Source organism: Tetrao urogallus (assembly GCF_951394365.1).
Source record: "Tetrao urogallus genome assembly, chromosome: 6".
Classification (NCBI taxonomy): Eukaryota; Metazoa; Chordata; class Aves; order Galliformes; family Phasianidae; genus Tetrao; species Tetrao urogallus.
The window spans coordinates 15,023,627-15,046,944 of NC_136819.1; positions in this window are offsets into that span (position 1 = coordinate 15,023,627).

A 23,318-nucleotide genomic window follows, 5' to 3' on the forward strand; every position below is an offset into this window, starting at 1 on the left:
GGCAGATATGAAGTCTTTTGTCCTTCTGATGCCCTTGTCTTAGAACTGCAGAAGGAAGTCTGTAAAGGAAAGTCTTCTCTTATCACTTGGCATTTCTGACTGGCTAATCTGATTTCAAAGAACAATTTTTTATAGGAGTTCCTGGTTCAGATCCTCTTCCCTGCTGAATCTGATGTCAAAGCATGCACACCAGTAACTGGATGAGCAAGTAAAGCTTGTTGCATTCAGATTCAGATATGCTAACAATTTACTGATTTAGTAGTTAATAACCAGAAAAATAACGACACATGCAAAGTTATTGGGTCAGAAGATCTGACTTCCTCCTACTCTGATATCAAAGAACAAGTCTAGGTAATGTTCAAAATCTATGTCAATGTGGAGTCTCCTTATCAGGAGATATTCAAGACCCATCCAGACAACCTGTGTGACCTTCTGTAGGGTGCCTGCTTTAGCAGGGGGGTTGGACTAGGTGATCTCCAGATGTCCCTTCCAAATCTTATGATTCTGTGTGATTCTTTGTGTGTGATTATGTTTATCTGATGCCTTTGGCTAGATGAGCTGTCGAAAAAACTGTATTTTCTCTCTTCCAACCTCCCCCTCCTTTATTTCCCGTTGCTACTTGCATAGTTTTGTTGTTCATGCTGTCTGTCTCTCACAGCATGGATGAGTGAAGGAGAAGGATAACTCAAGCTGTTTGGCCAAGTTCAGCCTCTTCCACGGTATCAACATGAGAGTACCATCAATAATAGGCTTCACTCAGACATATTAAAGACCCGCTTTGGGATATTTTGTTGAGAGGGGAGGATCTATGCTATACCCCTCACAGGATCAAATAGTTATAGTTAGAGCTGTGTGCTGATGTGGCCGCAGCTTGGGCAGAATAGTCAACATTTTCCAGATGTCTTTTCTGTGCTCTGAATCAGTTTTTAGAAATATATATTTAAAACAACATATAAAACATATTACAGAAAATACACATCTGTTGTCAAAAAAAGAAAATCAAGCTTTCACAATTGTTTTACATAGTTTCACCTGTGCTTTTTTCCTTTTTCTTTTTTTTTTCCTGTTCTTCGTGTTGTTTTTTTTTTAATCAGCTAAATATAATTATTTCCCTAAAGCACTGACTTGTTCAAGAGAGACAGGCCTTGGGAAGGTAATAATTGGATTCTTACTTATTCTTATTTACTACAAAGTAGTAAGGTAAAGCCTTTAGGGATTCTGTCCAATTAGTCAGTCTTTTTACACTGGTACTTCTGGGAATCCCCCTGACAGCTCCCATCACAAAGGGTTAAAAGGGAGGAAGAAATCTTTGGGATCTTTGTTAGAGAATAAAGACCACAGGACTCTATTCTGCATGGCTGTTGTACTCAGAGCTCTTGGGTCTCTTGGTCAACATGTCTGTGCTCTGTGCCCATGGCTGGTGGCAAGCCATGTTCCCTTACAGTAACAATGACAATACATGAATTCCGTGCAGAATAAAACCAGTGACCACTTGCATCCTGTTGGCACAGTCCGCAGTAAGGGTTGTTTCAGTTTGGTTACTTTCCCTTGGAGAGACGGGGAGCAGCTGTGCAGGAAGTAAGCAATTCCCACACCATCTAGTGCTTTCTCCTGCACAAACAAATGGCGAGGTACATAGCCAGGTTAAAGGCATGCACAGCAAAGGTGAAGTCAGCTCTACACATGATACCAAATAAGGGCTGCCACAACTTGTGGGCAATCTGAAGACATCCCACAGCTAAGATCTGACCTCTACTGCTGCCAGTATTACAGAGTCCTGTGAATTGACACTTGCCGTGTCCACCTCTTGGGCAGCTGCCCCACATAGCAAATAAGAAGGGGGCTATTTCTCTTGTCTGAAAACTTTAAAAGGTTTGTTTTTCAGAGTTAGTTCCATTTTCTACAAAAATATCTAAAGATTTCAATTACTTAAGAGTTATAATCTTTAATTTCTCTATAAAAAGATTTTAAGCCCTTTTCCATTGACAGTTCTAAAGTGAGCTGTATATGGGCTTGTTGTTGTATCTGTGCTTTCATTTGCCACTACAACTTTTCAGAATTTCCTTTCCAAAAGGAAAATGAAACTCTTTCTGGCTTCAGAAAGTCAGAATCTAATATGAGATGCCAAATTTTAGCATTGTGATAATTACAGGGAAGAGTGAAATTAGTTTGTGGACGTACACACCATGCCAGGACTTCATAGTTGAAGGCATCATCCAAACAATCTCTGGCTACCAAGCCTTTTTTCTTCTGGAGCAGACTAGCCACATTCCTGCTGGAAATCTCTTGATTTGCATTTCCTCTGGGCCCTATATAAGATTTCTGTGGCCCAAAGACATAATGATTCTCTGGTTTGGGCCTTTTTCAGTCTCAAAAGCACAAATCAATGAGAAGGGAGCCAATTGTGAATCTTGAGCATGGCACTATTTGATGATTCAAGGCCTGATTGGATAGTGCTAAAAGACAGTATGGAGCACAGCAACCTGATCCTGACGTAAGCACCTCTGTTGTCCCTTGTGATGGAAACTCCCGAAGGGTATCTCTCTAATTCAGATTTTATCCTGGGTGGAGTTAGTTTGTTTCCAAAATGAGCCTGGGAGTAAGATGGCATACTTGCAGTATGAGCAAGCAATGAAAACCATGTCTGAGAAGGGAATATGGAAGTCTAGAACTCAATTAGATTTCTTGTGAGGGAAGACCTAATGTCTAATTTTTCGTGCTCATGGCACCAAGGATCTGGAAATATTAGACTTGAGAATATTTTTTTTCAGCTTGAATTCTGCTTCTGTTCTCCACTGACTTCTCTGCAAACTTTCTACCATCCATTTATTTAGTTTTATTTATAGAGCCCTATTAGTCCGTACGCTTAAGTAGCTTTTCAAGGCCATGGGTGAATTTTGTCCAGGTAACAAACACACTGAGATATTACAAGCAAGCAATCTTCTTTATTGTAGTAAGTATCTGTACCTGGAAATCTCCATTTCCTTTTGGTCAGTGCAGCAAACATTTGAAGCAATGGAAATGAAATCCTACAGATCCTTATGGCAACTTGCTCTGAATAGAAACACAGCATTCGTTAGTAATGAAACATATGCTTCCTTACTCATAAAAGGTTGAGTAGTCTTCATTAAGTGCATGAAACATGAGGTAGCACATGAGGAGGTGTTTTTGAGATCCAATTTCCTTTACAGAGCACATAACTGTAGATATTTCTAGTGGCTCTCGATACGGTAAAGGATAGCAACTTGATAATGCAGCAGTTTTCAAAAAAGAGCAGGTTGTCATTCACAGCTTCTTCTCTAGAGAGACTTTAGTTTTCTTCTTCTGTTTCTTTGCTTGAGCTCTTTTCTGTTACATGCCTGCAAGCTGATGTGAAAATAAGAGTTCAGGATAGAAAAGTATTTTTTCTTTAAAGAGAATGTTCTTTTTTCTACTTCATTTGAATTTCAAATTTGGTGTGCTTGAAAAGTTTAAACCTGACAGTGGATTTGAGGCATTACTTCAGTGTGATGCAGAACTTCTTGATGGCTACTGCTGTGCAGCCAAACAAACAATGTCGTTGCCTTCACCTTTGGCAGTAGCTTATTTTGTGCTTCTGTCCTACTGATAGTGGGAGAAGAATTCAAGCCTGTGAAATGAGGAGGTGAAAAAGATTTTAATGATTTGTTTGCTCTCGTCTTTAGTTTTACCTGTAGTATTCAACACTGCAAAGGTTATTAACCAGAATGTGTGACTTCCAGTCAGCTCAAAATCTTTCTGAAATTCTCTAAAAATTCATTACTTTCCTGCTAGCATAAAGATGATATAAAAAAACCTGTTGATTGATCTCCAGTTCTCAAGATGAGCTGTGCAATATTTTGCATAAATTCTGCAACATACCTAAGAATCTGAGTTCTGTGGCAATGGCCTTGGAAACCTAGAAATTAGGTCATGCTACATGGCCATATAAGGAGTTGCCTATCTGTGAAGCTGTTTGTGGTGTTATGGATTGAAGGTAGTTGTCCTAATGGGAAGCCATTGGACTATGGTTTAGGTTGCACTGTACAAAGTAGCAGTCAGATAATCACAAATCAGAGTCAATAGAACTAGGGTTCGGGGTTGCCTCAGTGGTGGGGGAAGTAGGAATTTAACTTAAATATTAGTTATTTAAGCCATTTAGTATCCGTTGTACTTATTATCAGGATAAACCTCTGTAACCTGAGATTCTCCAATTCTCATTTGGAAAATATAACATTTGTTTGTATCTCAATTACATCAACTAGATAAACTAACCTTTCAAATTCATTATTACATTGGCCTTTAATATGACACAACTAACTGATCCAACTGATGCAATGAACTCCTTTTCATATGCATACTTAATGAAAGAGGAAATTTAGAAGTCAACAACAACAATAACAAAAAGCCTAGCATAGAAATTTGAATTTTAAGATCACTGAACAAAAAAAGAAGGCTATTTTTTTTTTTGCTGTAAAACATTAAGAGGTTTGTTTTTCAGAGTTAGTTCCATTTTCTACAAAAATATCTAAACATTTCATTACTTAAGAATTTTAATCTTTAATTCCTCTATAAAAAGATTTTAAGCCCTTTTCCATTGATAGTTCTAAAGTGAGCTGTATGTGGGCTTGCTGCTGTGTCTGTTCTTTCATTTGTCACTAAAACTTCTTAGAACTCACTTACAAAAATGAAAATGAAACTCCTGTGTCACATCACTATGCCAACACTGAGCAAAAAGACAACAGAATGTAAAACCAAAAGTACAAGATAAAAAAGAAAGTAAAATAACTTCTCTCACCTTATTATTGTATTTGTCCTAAAGAGGAAAAGAAAGGTTAAATTGATACAGTGAACTCCTTTGCATATGTGTACATAATGAAACAGGGAATTGATTTTCCAGCCTTGCTGAAATGACTTTGTAAGGACGGTGGAGCTGACAAATCCCTTTCTTTTTTTTCTTTCTTTTTTACTATTACATTTGCATAATTCTTTGTTTAATAGAATTTTAAACAGCTTGAAAGTGGAACACAACATTCCTAATGCACACACAAGATGTTTTAATCAACTGCAATGTTTTGATTTTGTTTTTAAGGATAATCTCAGAAAGAAAATTGTTTAGATGCTGTGATTGGTTCTTCATTTACACCTTGTAATTTGCTCATATAATGTGCCTAAAAAATTTGAGCTCTATGGCAATGGACTTGGAAACTTGTAAATTAGGTCAGTCTACATGACCATATAAAGAGTTGCCTTTCTGTGAGGCTGTTTGCAATTATATGGGTTGAAGGCAGTTGCCCTAATGGGAAGCTGTTGAACTATGGTTTAGGTTGCACAGTACAAAGTAGCAGTCAGAATTTGATAGATGACAGTCAGCTCTGACTTCAAGCATTAGCAGCTAGTGCAGAAAGCACTAGTATGGGTTATTAACTAACTGATTAATGTTTGAGTGGCCTTTACTAGGATTCTCATAGCTATTGACTGAATTCCTTTGTTTTGTTAATGGACTCAATCACCCAGTGTCTTCATGAGAAAAAGCAGTGAACATCTATTTTAGTTAATAGGACAAAAAAAAAAAAAAAAAAAAAAAAGAGGAAACTAACAAAACACTGGTAAAACATTAAAGAGTTTGGCACCTATGGGTTGAAGAAAAGCAAAGGAAAGGACTTGCCAAAGGTCAGACAAGAATTCAGGAGTCATCTAAGTCAGATCTCCAGCATTAAGTTGGCCAGTAGCGGTTTTTGAGATAAAATTTCAGTTAAAATGGGAAATGCTTCATTCACAGTGTTCATTTTTCTTTGTTTAGCATGGGGGAATTGTTTGGCAGCTACACAAAGCTCAGCTTTCAGAAAATGCATTCATCATAGCTACATGAAAACCTCAGCTGAGGCTTTGTGGCAGTTGAAAATCAGTGGAATTAATAGTTGATTATGAGAAATTAGATGTTGGTCTCAAAATGCTACTCTGCCTTACCAAAGCAGCAATATGAAATCATGATTAGCAGAACTACTCCTACCAGAAACCATAATTTAAAAGGGAGTTAAAACAGCTTTTTCTGAAGGTCAAAGAGGGCCAGAGCATTCACCAAGCTACCTTAAAGTAAACTGCACCTACAGTATCTTTAGACTCTATAATGCATAGCATTGCCTTTGTGCTAGATATCCTATTGACTCTGTGTGACTCATATTTTATGACCTCACTGGGTAGATAACACTTTAATTTGATAAAAGGCTACATCAATTAAGAAAAGCCCTGCAGTCTGATAACCTGATTAAGAGCTGAGTACTCAGGGTGGTGTTGTGGGACCTTTCACTTCTAATCAATTCTGGCTTCTTGTTGAGCACCTTTGTGGAATTATCCAGCCTTTGGCAAACTTGCGTATGAAAGATGCTTATTGCACTCAAAGATAAATTATTTGTTCACTTTCCTGCAAGGTGGGGCCCATCTGCTTGTAGGGATTGGTTTACTAAAGACTTGGTATCAGAAGGGTCATTTTCCATTTGAGTACTGGTAGGACATTCTGTATTTTTAGCATCGTTAGAAGTCAAAAAAAGGGGAAAAAAAAAAAAGCTGTAGCATAGAAACTTGGGCTTTAAGATCATAGATGTACATGAATAATTATAAGTTCTATGACCAGAAATGTCAGTAATTTGTATGAAATTTGAGAAAATATCCAAAATCCATAAGTGGAGACGAGGTTTTCATTGTTTATGTAATCCAGTAACTGTAGATTGTAAAATACATCAGTTATTTCCCCAGTAAGTCCAAAACCTTTCCTCTGTGAAAGTGTTGTCATACACCACTATCACAACGTAATGGAAAATTTGAAACGTATTGTGAGACATGCTATTATTTCCTTTTCCAAGGGTGGAACATCTATAAAAAAAATGCCATTAGTTTACTTCATAGTTTGGTTCTCCTTCTGTTGCTCCCTTTCAGATGTCTAATCTTCAAATCAGTGTTGAACTTTTGCTAACACGGGTGCTTAACAAAGCACCTGTGTAGAAAGGAGATGTGTCCCTTTTTTTGTGTTTCAATTTGAACACAAAAAAATTCTGATAGCACTAGTATAGATAGCAGTGAGATTTTGCTCCTTGGTAACCAGCACTGTTTTGTAGTGGCAGCGGGACTTTCTGGGAACCATTGGTGGGGCAGTGGAACTTGGGATAACCTGCCTCCACCCTACCTGACAGAAAGAACTGTGCTACTGTTTTATTTTCCTCTTTTCCCTATTGCCCTTTTTCTCTTTTCCTTTCCCATCTCTTCACTTTCCCCTCTTTTTTTTTTTTTTTTTTTTTTTTAAGGCTCAAATCCATCTGTTTCAAATCTGTTTCTGAGCTTACTTTTGTTGTTAGGATGGCTGCGGTTTTACTTTGTGAGCTGAGAAGCAGTTTAGAGTTTCCTCTGACAGTGAACTGTAGTAACTATTCTATGAGTAAACAGATGGCTTCTCCCCTCTTATTGAAAGGCTTTATTCATCTCAGCCTCTCCCAGAACCTCCCCATTTCAATCCAAGTCCTTGAGTCACTTCTTAGATTGTGGATTAGGTCATATCCTTCATCTAAATCACAGCCTTCATTTTTTCTTTGTGGTCCCTTTCATATTTGCAGGTTTCTCAAAGTAATGCTTAGGTGGAATAGATATCTGAAATTCAATACTAAAATAGTTTCTTTCACAAAATCTTAGTTGACTTACCAGAACAGAAAAGCAGCTAACAGGCATGTAACAGATACAACTATGATACAATAATCTTTAAGTATTCTGTGTTTATATATCAATCACATCCCAGTAAGCATTTGAACAGTTCATAATTTTACAGTATTATGTTGTCTTTAGAATAATTTATGCGAGAGCCTGAAGGCATAAATTCTGATGCTGCTAGCAAGCCTCAAAGGATGAGAGTGCCAAAAGAGTTTCTCCAGAGTTTGGAGAACATGAAGCCAAATGCAAACAACATTGCTATGTAGATCATGCATAAAGAATTGCAGTGGGCATATACAACTACAAGGTAGGCTCCTAGACCCTTTATTTTAAATTCTTGCTTCACCAGTGACTTCTTATGACATACACTGAAACTGTCTAACTTCGTGAAAAGGAAAAATGCATCGGTCTGCTGTGCAGCAGAATAGATAAGGCTTTAGCTTTGTACCATCATCTTCCAGTTGCTCTGTAGGTAAGTGATAGGCAACTATCCCATAAGAACATTTTCAGTATTAAAATGTATGTAACATGCTATAAAGAAGGAACTGTGTTTCTCCAAGGAATAATGTGTAAAGAACCCACGTGTACTTTCTCTGTTAGTAAAGGTGAGCAAATGAAGTAATAACTTTCCATTATCTCATCTAAAATAGAAAAACAGTGAGTTTAATGCAGTAAAGGATGAGAATACCTGCAGCAGTGGAGTCACTGAGGTTCTGGATATTTTAATAGTAAACACAATAGCAAGATGCTATTATTATTTTTTTTTAATGGAAACAAAAGCCAGGAATAAATATTGCAGCACCAAGTAGAGCACTACATGATGAGCACAACTCTGAAAATAGTGAAGATTCACAACTAAAGAAAAGGACTGCTGGAAAAACATGGTTCAGGTTTACAAGAAAATTTACCACAACTTTCAACAAACACACCCACAGACAAGGGCATTTGAACTTTGAAGAAGGATCAAAAAACACTTGCCATTTGCTGGCAGAAGTGCAGACCAAGGAAACATTTTTGCTCACAAGGGGTTTATTGCCTAAGAGTATCACCCACTACTGTGCCAAAGCATAATAAAAACTGAAATCAGTCCCATGATATCAATATGCAAGCATCTCTCATATGATGAAATCTTGAGGGATACGTGCTTGTTCAGCTTAGAGAATAGAAGGCTCTGAGGAGACTTCCTTGTAGCCTTTCAGTACTCGAATGGAACTCACATGGAGGAGGAAGGCCACCTTTTTTACAGTTTGATAGTGATAGGATATGGGGGAATGGTTTAATCTAAAAGAGGAGGGATTTAGGTTAGGTGTTAGGAGGAAATTCTTTACTTAGGAAGTGATCTATAGAGAAGCTGTGGATGCCCCATCCCTGGAGGTGTTCAAGGCCAGGTTGGATGGGGTCCTGGGCAGCCTGATCTGGTGGCTGGCAATCCTTTCCCCAACAGAGGAGTTGGAACTAGTTAATAATTAAGGTCCCTTCCAACCTAAGCTATTCTATGTTTATACGATTCTGTGGTTGTGAGGCGGTAAGTTATATGAGGCATCCATGGCATACCTTTAACAGGTACATGCTGTGGGACATAAACCAATATTCAAGTGCAAACTGAACTAGAAATACTGCAGACATAACAAGTTGCTATTTGTCAAGAAGTACACATCAGAAAAGAGTCAGGTCAGGACCTTTTTATCAAACAAATGAGGTCAATGTATATTTATACTCAAAACAGCAAATAGAAAACTTAGACTGTATTTATTGGTTCTGGATTTAAACAGTAAGGAAATGCTTAATCAACACTAGAAGGTGGGTGACTAGCAGTTGTGGAGATCTTTATAAATTATATACACACTGTTTTTTTCCTGCAGTTTGGTTTCTCCTATAAGTGCTATTACTTAATTTATTCCCCATGAAGTTGTTTGCCAGCTATACAAAAGTTAGACCATGTGAACATTTAAAAAATAGCTGTATTGTTGATGAACACTGGGCGATCTGTGCCTGCAGAGATTCACTTTTCAAGTAATGATGTCTTCATTGGAGAATGTCCTTTATAAAATAATGATATGTTTCCAGAGGTGAACATTTGTCTGCCTGCTCCCCAGAACATTTTCTGGAATTCTGGCTGATTTCAGTCAATTTTGGCAGATGGCTAATGGCTCAAAGACACTAAGTTCCTGTAAGGCTAGAAAAGTAGTCAGCCAAATGAAAGTATGCAGCTTCATTAAGATATCTCTGTTCTTCCATACAGAAATTTCAGTATGAACCTATCTCGTATTGCATGGCAAATCAACAAGAAAGTTTAACATCAGAAGGTGTCTCTACTGAAAAAAGAAAGGTTTCATTAATTTATTTTCCTCACACCGGAAAAGCCTCTGTACTAAAGAGTCCATTTTGTGGTGTCTAGTAATACGTATACACTGAATTTCTGTAGTGTACAAAAATGACTTCATTCTCTCTGTAAATGTAGATTTGAATTCTTGTTAGTGGACAGGTACTATTTGCTCAGCTGAATGGGGAAGGATAAAGGTATTTCTGTTGTTTTGTGTTACCAGCTGTGGAAATTTTGTCATAGTGTGGCATAGGGATTCAGATTCAGATGAAGTGTTTGTATAGTTTCATAGGGTGGAGACATGGGTCCTTCTGCTCATTTGATTGGATGACTCTTGTGGGTCATTCAGAGAAAAAGGTAAGATGATTAGAAATATTACACTATGGTTTTGGAAGGATGAGCTGGACTTTGAGTAAATTGTGTTTCTGTTCATCTTACCTATTTCTGATTATTTTTATAGGCTATGGACTTTGTGAGGAGGCTTTTTCCAAAAACAGAATTGAGAAAGACAAGTGAAAGAGTTAGGAGTCTGGTTTTCTAAAAAAGGAAAATAAAGAAAACTAATAGTGAAATGAGGTTCATTGTGATACCAAATGATGTCTTTGTTTTGTTGTTAGGAAGAAGGTGACTAATATGTTTTTTCTTTCTAATGTAATTGAGTCCATGACTGTATTTGTCTTACTGACTTATACATAGCTGATGCCTCCACGCACCTGTATTTCGTATAACTGTGACTCATTTATTAAATAATAATCTTATTTATATTATTTCTCTCAACCTTTTTTTTAATCTATCTGCTTATCTAAGGAGGCAGTGCTTTTTATGAATTACCAAACAGAAAACATATTGAACATATTTCCAAACAGAAAACATATTGAACAGATGCAAAACTTATAAGAGAGAATTAAACAGAAGAAACATTACTATTTGGTTGTTGATTTCCAGCAGGCCTAGGCAGATGCAACTCTACAACCCTTACCCTGATTGTCCTTAGACTTATTTTCTGTTTCAGTGAAACAGAATTATTTGGTGTGGGGGAGATCTTAGCCTGCTATCTGGCTTCTCTACCTCACTTCTGTCAAAAAGGCTAGAAAAAAATGGATATGCCTTGAAGCAGGCATTTGAACTATGAATAATAGGCCATATCTGAAATTGTTGTCAACAACCCTTGCTCTTTAAGTTTCATTTGACTTGCCTTGAGTTTTTAGGTAGTGGAGGTTCTGGTCTATTAAAACATTTTGTTGTGATGTGCACTATGTCAAAGTTTAACTATCTACTGAAAGTTTTTATGAAGGTTTGCATCTGGTGGCATAAATATATAACAGGAAAGTACAATTTATTTCCACTTTCTGGTTCTAGTTTTGTGTTTGTGTGACTGTTTAGGTAAGTTCCACTTGTGACTGAGATGAAGATACGCATGGAGTCTCTACACATGCCTTTAATAATTATACAAACTGGCTAAATAAAGTCTGTAATGCTGAGAAAAATAGGAAAGCAACTCTGCCACCTATCTCTCCAGTCAAAAGTGGCAGAAAGTGGTGCTGACAAACAAGAAAGTATATTAAAATATTAATAACTACCATGAGATGGACGGAGAAAGACAAACTATTTATGTACATAGGAATTTGGGAATGTTAGCACACTCCAGAAGCTCGACTGGGAGCTAGAATTTTAGGTGAAAAAATGAGTAATCTGAACAAAATTTTCTATTGAGTATCCAAAGAAACTATGATGCTTTAAAGAAGCTTTCTTGTTAGATTAATTTTTCAAGCTGTATTTTCCTTTTCCTGGATGTCTTTTTCTTTCTATGTCTGGAAAGATTTAGATCTATACACGTAAGAAAGTACATGCTTCTAGAAGACATGTTCTTGTATATTTTAATTTAAGTCTATGTGCCTTTAATCTGCATGCTTCAAGGCAATGTATTAGTAAGGGGAATACTTTTAATCCTTTAGCTCTGTAAATTAGATATTGTTGAGTGTTTAAAAAAAAAAAAAACAACACCTAATCTGATTTTGAAGTCATCTTCAGTACTCATAGAGGGAGATGCCCTTCACTGGGTATTCAGAATTTTGCTGGTCATCTCTTATTTGCACTCTGGACTACCAGAGCCTTTTACTTCTCTGCATGTTCTGTCTCTTCGGGCCCTTCCTCTCAGAATGTGATAACGAGGTACTAGCACGGTCTTCTCAGCTGCTGGCAGTCTGAGACAACCCTCTGAGGTTTCTTGGAATTTTTGTCATGCTTGCATGTATTGTAGGAAAACACCAGGAATGCATTCACAGAAGAGTGCGTCAGACTAACTCTGGCAACCAAACTTGCAAATCCCGTAAGTTGCGTTTGGCAATGACTGGTCAAGTAGTCCCTCCCAAGTAAAATGTGGGAAACCTGACAACTGACGGTGAAATAATAGCTCATTTATAAGAGGTATTTATTCCTATCCTTCCTCAAGTAATGAAGCCTGAAGGTTTTTGTAACATTTTCAGTAGGTCTACCAGACAGAGAGAGATCTGATAGCCACATGGTGCGTGGGAGTGAGGACTGGGGAGTTTTGTTTGCTGTTGATGTGATATTTACTGATGAATGGATGTTGATGTTGTATCTGCCACATAGCTGAGCTACATAAAAGAACTTCAGTGATATTTGAGGTGGAGGAAAATGCATGGATTCAAAGAGCATTCAACTGAGCAATGGAGACATGGGGAGTAACAAACTTGAGTCAGAGATTGGTATTTCTGGTGGAATTCACAGTGATGAGTAAGCAAACTGTGTACAGTTGTGCATGTTTTCTTGTGTAGAAAACACTGTTAAAACCTTTGTTAAACAACAGCCCAATCTTTGGAGCCCTGTGGTCATTATGTGCCCCTGAAGTTAAAGTTGCTCATATTCTTCCGTGCTCAGGACATAGAAGGCTTGAAGAGTAAATACACTGAAATGATTCAAACCTCCTCAAGCGAGTGTCTCAGATGCGCACCAATGAGATCCTTGATACTTCGCACTGGGCTAGGCTGAGATAGTTCTGTCAATCTCAGAAATAATTCTAATACTGTAATGTAATAAAACAAGATTGAGGCTAATACTCAGCTGTAAGTAAACGTGTTGGGTCAAAAGCATAAATGTGCTACTGTTCACGTAAGTGGTATTTTTATCAGTTTGCTTAAGTGCTGACTCTAAGCTTACAACACTTGATTTTTGCCATATAATACACTCAACCTCGAAAAACTGCTCGTAGCTGTAAATAAACACTTTAGATGTAGACTGATATGTCTCAGAGTCACAAAATCATTTTTGTTTGCCGTTTAAGATTCAGTGGCCTGGAGAAAAAGTAGATAAGGAAACAGATATTTGTTCTTTACAAACAGATTCTTTTTATGTTTGGTAGTTCATGCAGACTTGAGATAAATGCCGGATAAATGGGGATGGTTTCTAATTCATGCTGCATAGTACTCAAGAAAGGAAAACAATGCCTTCAAGGTACATAAACCAAGGTACATAAAGTAGGTTTTTAGCTGTTCTGTCAGAAAGGCAATATTTAGGTAATTTGTGCCCCACTCCCTCATTGTAGGGACAGGTGCCTCAATGTAGGAAGTCTGGCATCTATACAAGTCCTGCATGCCTTCTGTACTCTATCACAGCATGAAAAATTTCTCCTAAGCTTCCTGTCCCTTACTGCTATTATGTAGCCGTCTTGGTCACATGAAAAGATCACTCTTCACAGTCACCTTATCACTGAGCCACTGCTTCCCATCCTGCCTTTCAAGGACTGGTACAATGTCTACAAATGGTAGATGTAAGGGAGGAACACTAACAATCTTTGTAAAATATAGGAATTATGGAAACCTGATAAATTTCCTAAGGGACTGGTAGATCATTAAGTAGTTTGCAAGAAATTCTACTCCTTCTATAAGGAAGGAGAATAAGGAGAAGAGAATAATCTCTGATCACTACAAGACATGTTCAGTAATAAACAGTCTTTCCTTTACCACTTAGAGAGTTGGAACTAAAACTGGAATGGTAGAGTATCATTTACCCATATAAGTTACTGTTACTTATGTACCCAAAGTGAAGAAGTACATGCGCCAGTCAGGTCATCAAAGTTATAGCCATGTACCCTTACAAAAGAAAGTATTGCTGTTGTTGTATAGTAAGGTGGGGTTTTTTTTCTTATCTTGATGAGAAATCTGAAAATTTCGGAAACAATCTAAACCATGATGACTCCTGTTACATAGTATCTAGTTTCTTTTGTGGCTTTTTTGTTTTGTTTTATTAGCTGACAGGCGCGTTATAAATTACTAAATAAGCTGTACGCTCATGTAGTACTAAATGGTATACACCTGGCAGTACTCAGCATACACTCAGCATGCTCACTGTCAGGTTTTTAATGTTCTCAGTGCATTGCATGAATCACTGACCAAACTGACATCCCATTTCCTGAAGGCTTGTCTACTTTGCTGTCACTCCAACTACAATGAAGTACAATGAAGATATACCACAAAACCTATGTAAAAAGAATGTAAATTTGCCTTTACTGCTGCAGCAGATTTCTAAAAGTATCCAGATTTTCTTACATAAGGTAAAATCTGTAAGGATAAGTAGTGTCATTCAGGAGGAACCCTTTTGTCTAACCAGAGCAGCCTGCTCTGGTGGGAGTGTCTGTAGGGAGTGATGGGCAAGTCTAGAAGATGATTTCTCTCTCGGGTGATTTGGGATGGGTGAATTGAGGTGCTTTTTTAGTCTTGCATGCTAAATAATATCCTCAATGTGAGTTGAAAAGAACCGCTTGCAATGTGGTTGTTCCATTTACCTCCAAATTGGGGCAAAAACAGTATCCTATGTCCCACAAGAACCCATTAAGGCCTGTGTGTCACCACTGAAGGTCTGAGCACAACTGTGCAAAGAATGAAGTTATTGTGGTGGATGTTGTCTGACGCGATGCTGAACACATAAAATCAGTGCTGAAATTAGAAGCCTGTGTCAGGCTTTTCAGTGCATCAGCATATGAACGTAGATGGTAGTCAGCTGGATGCATAGAGGTATTTATTCACTGCATTAGAGCTTTTAACTCTAATGGCCATAGAGCTGCGCAAACAGAAACCAATTAGGGATTGGGCGATTTTGCTGAAAGCTACCTAACTGCTCAAACAGAAAAAAGAAAAAAAGAAAAAAAAAAGAAAAAATAAAGACGGTATAAACATTGAACGTGAGACTAAAATAAGTATATCACAGTTTACTTTAGTATAAGAACAGTCACATGACTGCCTTTAAAGGAAAAATATGAGCCTTTAATCTTGTAGTTCATTCATGTGGTACGATTGACATCTTTATAAATTATGCAGCAAAGGTATTCAGCATTAATTATCCTTTTAAGTCAAGCAGTATTTGCAGGACATTTACCAAGTTAATATTTGACTTAAAGTTTCTAATGATATTGATAATATAGAAGTGATGTAACTGTAACATTAACCAATGAAAAAAGGAGCATAAATTACAGAACCAATGCAAGTACTTTTAAAAACGGATTCAATTTTTTAAAAATAATCAACTCTCCATTTCCAACATCTGCTCTGCTTGCTTAAGCAAAAATCTTTGTGAGTATGAGAAGAAGAACAGTTGTGATGTGATGCTTTTACTGGAAAGCCCTAGACTATTAGGATTATTTAAAGTAGTTCCTAATGAACTGCAATAAATATTGTGAAACATGATACTAATTTTTTAAAAATAGCTTTTTAACCTGACATTCAACATTCTATGCATGTATTTTAATATCTTTGCACTGAAATTAGTTTGAGTAGTTTTAGAGTCTGATTTATTTCTATAACTCCACCTTTTCCATATTGGTTATCCTTGTTTTTGTTAAAGTTGGATATTCCTAATATTCAGTATGCATTGACACCCTGATCTTTAATTTGCATTTTGACAGATGTTTTTTGTGGGCTTTCATGACCACTGTCTTTATGTGTGTAGGTAAAATGCTTAGCTTGAAAAGTTTACAAGTACATCATAAGTTTGGTTTTTGACAGGCTTGAAAATGACACTCCTGCATATGATTTCTAGAGTAACTGTGACAATCTGGAACATAATAGTAGTTTTCAAACACTTTGTGTTATCTTTTGAACTCAAGTTTTCTTTGAATTTTTTTATACCTTTTCATCCAATTTGATTTAACCCCCATCCCCTTCTTCTTTATCAGCACTAACAGTCACAATACAGTCACTGGACTGATGCTGAATTTTTCTTTCTTTAGAATTTTAAAGTATTAAATCTGCAAGTAGATACAACCTTAATGCATTTGTGTTTGGTGAGAGCTGAAGGCAAATATTCATAGTTTAGTTATATTTGTTGAAAAGCAGAGGCAGCAAAGTAATAAAGACACGAGACCCTATTGTAGATGTTGTACAGAGCATCATAGAACCATAGAATGCCTTGGGTTGAAAAGGACTTACACTTGAAAGAAAATCTAGATCTGATACAGTCACATTCAGTCAGCCCATATTCTGATCTTTTCCTTGTAGTCCTCCTTTTTTAACGCTGTTTTTAGACTTGGATTATTCAATAAATAGAGTTATGCTGTCCGTGTAAACAGTGTGTGTATGTATACGTGTGTGTGTGTGTGTGTGTGTGTATATATATATATACACACACACACACACACATATATATTAAAAATATATATATATTTATATATTTTTTATTTTTATATATATATAAATAAAAAATATAAATAAAAAATAAAAAATATATAAATATATATACATATATACAAAACAAGTAATGCACAGAGCAATTGCTCACCACCTGCTGACCCATGCCCAACCAGCAGTCCCTGAGCAGTGGTAGCTGCCTGGCCAACTCCCCTTTGTTTTACAGTTTTTTCACATGATGCCCTCTGGTATGGGGGGACTCAAAGAGTTGGTTCTTTTTGCTTCAGATTTGCTTTGTCTGCACACAGAAGTCAGATATTTTATTCTGGTAAATATATATGACATGGATATAATTTGAGTGCTATTTAGACTTTATTTCTGTGCTAAGGGAAACCTCTTAAAATAGAGTGTAATACCTCTGTACTGGCATAATCACAATCACAGTAAGGGCTGTACTGATGCAGAAGTAATAAATCATGACTCAGGATAATATCACCCATTAATTTTCTGAATTGAAATGAGAAGTATTTCTCCACACGATCTTGCTCACAAGTCAGATGAGCCAGTGTACTACAAACAAAGCAAATGATTCTACATACTTATGAATAAATAATTTTCAATTATCTAGAGGCTACAGCTTATTTTGCAAAGGCAGTCACCCAGCTGGAACATCTTTTCTCCTTGCCTTCCAACACTAGAGATGGACGCTGGTTTTTTTTTTTTTTACTGTTATTCTAATATTTACTTTATACTGAGGGAATATATTTCATGTAATCCAATATTTGTCTTTCTTAATAATCTTTTCTGCACTACATCATTAGTGTGTTCTGTGTTGCAGTTTCTATATGATTAATGATGTGCATTATAGACTTTCAGATATTCATAGAAAATTCTTCCTAGTGAAGTGATATAATATGGGCTACTTACAAATAATTCTCTGCTGTTCCAGCCATATTAGTGAGTTTCAGACCTGGTGATCCATTAATCCAAGTGAGCAGAGGAGAAATATTGTTTCTCTTTTACTTTTCAGACTGTGAATAACACTCAAAGTCACGTAAAGTGATCATGCTCCTTTTGGCGTAGTATTTATCTGTTTGACTTGTTGGTGCCAAGAGATACTGTACCTCATCATGAAAAAGAGCAGAAAAAGCTGCATCAAAAAAGGTGGAAATTAGATGTGTAGATCCTTATCTTTAGTTACCATAATAAGTCTCACTACATTGTATTGCTTATTTTTGCGTTAACAAAATTGAATGAAAGAGTATGACGTAAAGGATCACCTCCCACTTAGATCTGTGACAAGATTAAAATTTTTCAGACATGGCTGCTATTTCCTGAATGTGATTAATTAGACAAAAGGAAAATTTGACTTAATCTTACCCCTTGTTGGATACCTATAACTGTTGTATAAGAAGCCTTTGTCTCTCTTGGTAGTGTCTGGACAAAAACAGTGCTATTAAATGAATACAAACCAAAACAGTATTGAAAGAAGGTCAGACTTGTGGGCTTGTGAAAAAGAGCTTGTATAAAGTAATGCAGTATAGCTAGCTCTTCTCAAATATTGTTCAATCTCATTACACTTTTGTCTTTTTTTTCCATCTATTTTGAGAAACCTGAATAATCTTAATCATAGAATAGCTTGGGTTGCAAGGGACCTCAAAGATCATCCAGCTCCAACCCTCCTCTGCTGTAGGCAGGATTGCCAACCATAAATCAGGCACAAGCTCAAGTTGTCCAGGGCCTCATCCAACCTGGCCTTGAGCACCTTCAGGGATGGGGCATCCACAGCTTCTCTGGGTAGCCTGTGCCAGTGCCTTGCTGCCCTTTCAGAGAAAAAGTTCCCACTAACAACTAATCTAGATCTCTTTAAGTTTAAAAATATTTCCCCTTGTTTTATCACCATCTACCCATTATAAAGTTGATTTCCCTACTGTTTATAAGCGTCCTTTTAGTATTGAAAAGCTGCAATGAGATTTCCATGGTGCCTTCTCCTCTCCAAGCTAAGCAAGCCCAACTTCCTCAGGTTGTCTTTGTAGAAGAGGTGCTCCACCTCTCTGAACATCCTCATGGCCCTCCTCTGGACCTGAATATCATAGTTAAACAGTGAGAAAATTTATATACAATTATCTAGTTTATTTCTCTTGTTTTTATGATTGACTGTCTATGGTAAAATAATAGTTTAACAAAACATAGACTCTCCATATCATCAGTGATTGTGGACTTAACTTTATCTACTTGTATCTCTAACTAATTTAATCACTTCTCTTTTTTTTTTTTTTTTTTTTTTTTTTTTTTAAATTAGATTATCTCCTAAGGGGCTCAAGGTTCCATTTCCTCAAACATATGTCAGTAGTTTCTCTAGGGCACCAACCTTTCCTTAACTTATTTCAGCCTTCTGGATTTCAATTAGATCTTGATAAATATTGGTTTTGGTATCATATTAAAAGCATTGATCAGTTAACAAGCATATGGCCAAAGAATGAATAACGTACAACAAATTCACTGAAATCAATGGAAATATCACAATAATATCACTTTTTTTTTTTTTTTTCATGTCTCACTCGAGGAAGTAAAGCTGTCTCTCACCCTTGGTCTGGCAATAGGAAGGTAACTGAAAGTTTGTGAAAAAAAGGCCAATGCAGTTGCAGAGGCCAGATTCATACTTCACTGGCACTTTACTTTGATTTGGCAGAAAAAAAGAATAAAGATCATCCACATTGTTCACAACACTTACTCTGTATGACTAATTAATAAATAAAGCAATTATTGGAGGAATTGGATGAAGCAAACCAGGATCTGTTTGCTGAAAGAAGTTTCCAAATTAATGTTAGAATGTCCTTCCGCATTAAAATCTGATGAGGTGTCATTGTAAATCAAAAAAAACTTAGAAGCGTAATAGACATGGACCAAAACCTGTTGAGCCACTCTTGTATAGTCACGCAATGCTCATTTACATTATCTCATCTGTGATTAGGTTACGATACAATGAATGTTTCCATGAACCTGGCTGTCCAGGTGAAAACACTGAACTAACAACAAGGTGTAAGTAAATATCCGTAGAGATTAAATGATGGGTGTACTGGTCAAAGTGAATGCCAACAGTAGAGTTTAGGAAAGGTCTTTAGAAAGTTTCAGCTATGTATGTTGCACTTTTCTAGTCTGTCTGGGACTTAATCACCAAAGATAGTGAGGTAGCAGTTGATATTTTCAAGATGATCTCTACATTCCTACGTATACCTTCACTATACTAATAATACTTTAAAAATTTGGAGTACTCCATGCTAGAGTAATTTGCCACATATTCTTGCTTTGTTGTTGGTTTCTTTTGCTGTTGTTTTCTCAGTAAAGCTGTAGCTAAAAATAACACAAGTGTTTACTTTTCAACTAAAGAAATTGAACAAATAATGCAGGAGTGGTCATCTCTCCATCAAAAGATCAATGACTAATTGATTTGACATAAATACAAAACCATGTATTTTCTGATTTGTTGTAAGGGAAAATACAGCAAGATTTTGGGCATGGTGATCTTGCTGAAAAAGCCAGTAGAATCAATGAAAAGACTCCACTTGATCTCATGGTGCATGTTTTTAAGAGCAAGTATCTAAAATGTGTTCACTTTGGGCATTTTTCTGATTGAGAACAGTCTGTAAGAGCCTTGTTTTGGATATTTCTATGTGGATATGAATTTTCCTGTAATGGATATGACATACTCAATTCAGTAGGTTATTCATCTTTTATCCCAGATTAGGACAATTGTTCTCATCCATTATGCGTATAACTGGAATATGATGTTTTGCTTAAAAGACAATTTGACAGGTCAAAATTGAAGATTACTGGTATATTCAGTAAAGGGGAAATTATTAATATATATAGCTATTAAGTTATAATCATTAACTTAACTATAAAGTTAAGGCCTGATTCCAATTTGAAGTAGTTTTTATGACTTTGAAACTTGCCGACTGTTTTCAACTAAGTGTAGTATTCTTATTATCTTCTACTCTGCAGAATTTCCTCTGTGCTCTGCATTTCCTATAAGATGGAAATCACCAGCCCACACAATATTTTTAAATTGTGAAAACAAGCTCTAAAGGATGAATGCAGCAAGTTGGATAGCATAAACAGTTATTCCAGTAATTCTTATTTTGTTTCTGGTCCGTTTTTGTCCTAATTGTTTAGCATTACAAACTAGCTGGACTGGAGGACTTAAAATGCCATCTTTTTTTCTCCAGTTATTTCAACAGTAGAAATTTTCACTGAGGAAATGTTTTCTAGAGAAAGCTAACACTTGCTGTTTTCCCTAAATCTTAATCACTGTCAAAAGAGGGGTGATCCAATGATTGCATTCTATGAGGAATCTACTTATGTGTTCTTAACTGGTTTTGCATAGTTCTGCTGTGCTATTAAAGGTGTAGTGTAGCAAAAGTTACGTTGTCCTGTATATTGGTCTTGAACCAATATCTCTCTTGCATCTCAACCCTAAGCTTTTTCACTTGACCCCTAACAGCCTGACTATGGTGGGAGGTCTGTTCACCTTCACGTAGCAGACTGACCCTGCTGCCTCTGGCTTTCACTCTCTTCAGAGTGTTGGGAGTTTACCCACGTGCAGATCTTAATGAGGAAAGCTGGTGGAAAGGAATTGCACAACTCTTGTTCCTAGCTTCTGACCTGTCACATACTCTCTCCTCTTCTGCATGGAGAAGAGGGATGCATGGGAGAGAAGCAAGTTTTTGCAGACATATTTGTTTCTGAGCTGGAGATCACATGGCAGGGGATCCTAGGAGCCTTGGCAAGAATGTTGATGCTGACTCAAGAAAAGCATATGGTGCATGCAGGTTCAGTGCAGGATACAGGGCCTCATGTAAATGGGGGAGGATGGCTGGTGGGTAGCATAATGAACCAGCTCTTATCTGCACAACAATAGTAGCACAGACATCTTCTAAGTGATCTTCATTTTTTGGTAACTGCAGTAAGTGTGGGCACTGAAGCTGTGTTTTGATCTTCCAAAATAAGACTGAATAGTTCTGGCATGCAGAATGTTTCTAGTCCTGTGTTGATTAAATCAGTGTGTATATCCTTTAAGCATATAGAAAAAGTGCTCGGCTCTTCGGGAGCAAGTTAGACAGTTCTTTTCAAATATGCTGCAGATGTAGCATCATCCTGTTCTCAGTGGTGCAAAAAAAAAAAAAAAAAAAAAAAAAAAGTGCAAAAAAAAAGTGTGAATTCATCTGGCAGTACTTCTGAGGATTGGTGGGGATGGGAATGCTGGAAGCCATGTTGCCAGGAGAGCAGTGAAAGTATATGGAAAATGTAAGGCTGTAATCAAAGTTGATGATGGTGGCAGGAAGACTCCTTGTGAATCTGATAGTCTTTGAATGAAAGCAATTATGTTTTTTCTGTTCCCCCCCCCTTCTCTCTTTTTTTTTTTTTTTCCTAAAAAGGGGGAAGATAAAAGGTGGGAAACTCTTACACACCTTTACAATTTTTTGCCTGATTTTTTTTTTAACTTCTGTGCTCCCTGAATTTCTCTTGTTCTGGTCTCACACTGTAATTTCCTGGATCCCCCTTCTTGCCCTTTTTGAAAATATGAGTGACATTTCCTTTTCTCCAGTCTTCATGCACTTCCAGTTGCCATAAGCAAAGATGATTGAGTGGCCTTGCAGTCACCTTTGCAGCTCCCGTAGCACTTGTGGGCTCATCCCATCATGGCCTATGGACTTCTGAACATCTAAGTTTGCTCAAGTGTTCCCTGATAGGATTCTCTTCCACCAGATGCATATTCCTTGCTTTAGTCATTTAGCCTAGCTTCTGGGATTTCCTTCATCAAAGAGGATCCCCCAAATGACTCACTGTGCATGAAAGCATCAACAAACAAACAGCAAAATGAAACCAGAGAATTGCATCAGATAATTTCTCATTCCTTGGGTAAAATATGCAGAGATTTAAACTGCATGCCACAGACTTCTAAGGAATTTGCATCTATCTGAAAGTTCATAGCAGGGGAGATGTCATAAAAGGGAAATGCCAAAATGATAGGTAGAGGAAAATAAAAGCTTAAAGGATGTATTAACGGTTCACATCCTCATCAAGCTTAGCCATCTGTATTTAGCCAGTGTTTCTGCTGTAAATATTTTTGTACCTTATCAGATTGACTACAGAGGTTAATTAAACTTCTTTCTAGATTTGATATCTTTCCAAGAACATGTAGCAAATGAGTTGTAGAGGCTAGTCTGTTTGTTACAGGTAATGCTGCTATACACAAGAAAAGAGAAATAGTAGTGAAAACCTATCAGAGATCTGCCATGAAAAGAGGTTGTACTTGCATAAAATTTCCTCCTGTGAAAGAGCATGTATACTTAGGCTTGCCATTACTCACTTCACAAAACTTAAAGTCTTCTGATGCCTGTCATAAAGGAAGTACAGATAGTGTTGAGAGAACATATAAAAAATGTCAACTTTCCATTTAGTGCAGTGATAAGCAGGATAAAGCTCTAATATGACCATTAGCTGTCATTAAGCTCATCGGTACTGCGTGAGCAGAAGGCCTCATGAAAATGCTGAAATAGATGTCTTGTCTGTCTCTATTGCTACTTAGTAGAAATTGGATACATTTTATATATCACTGTGCCCTACTGTATTTTACTTTGTGAAAACATTTTCAT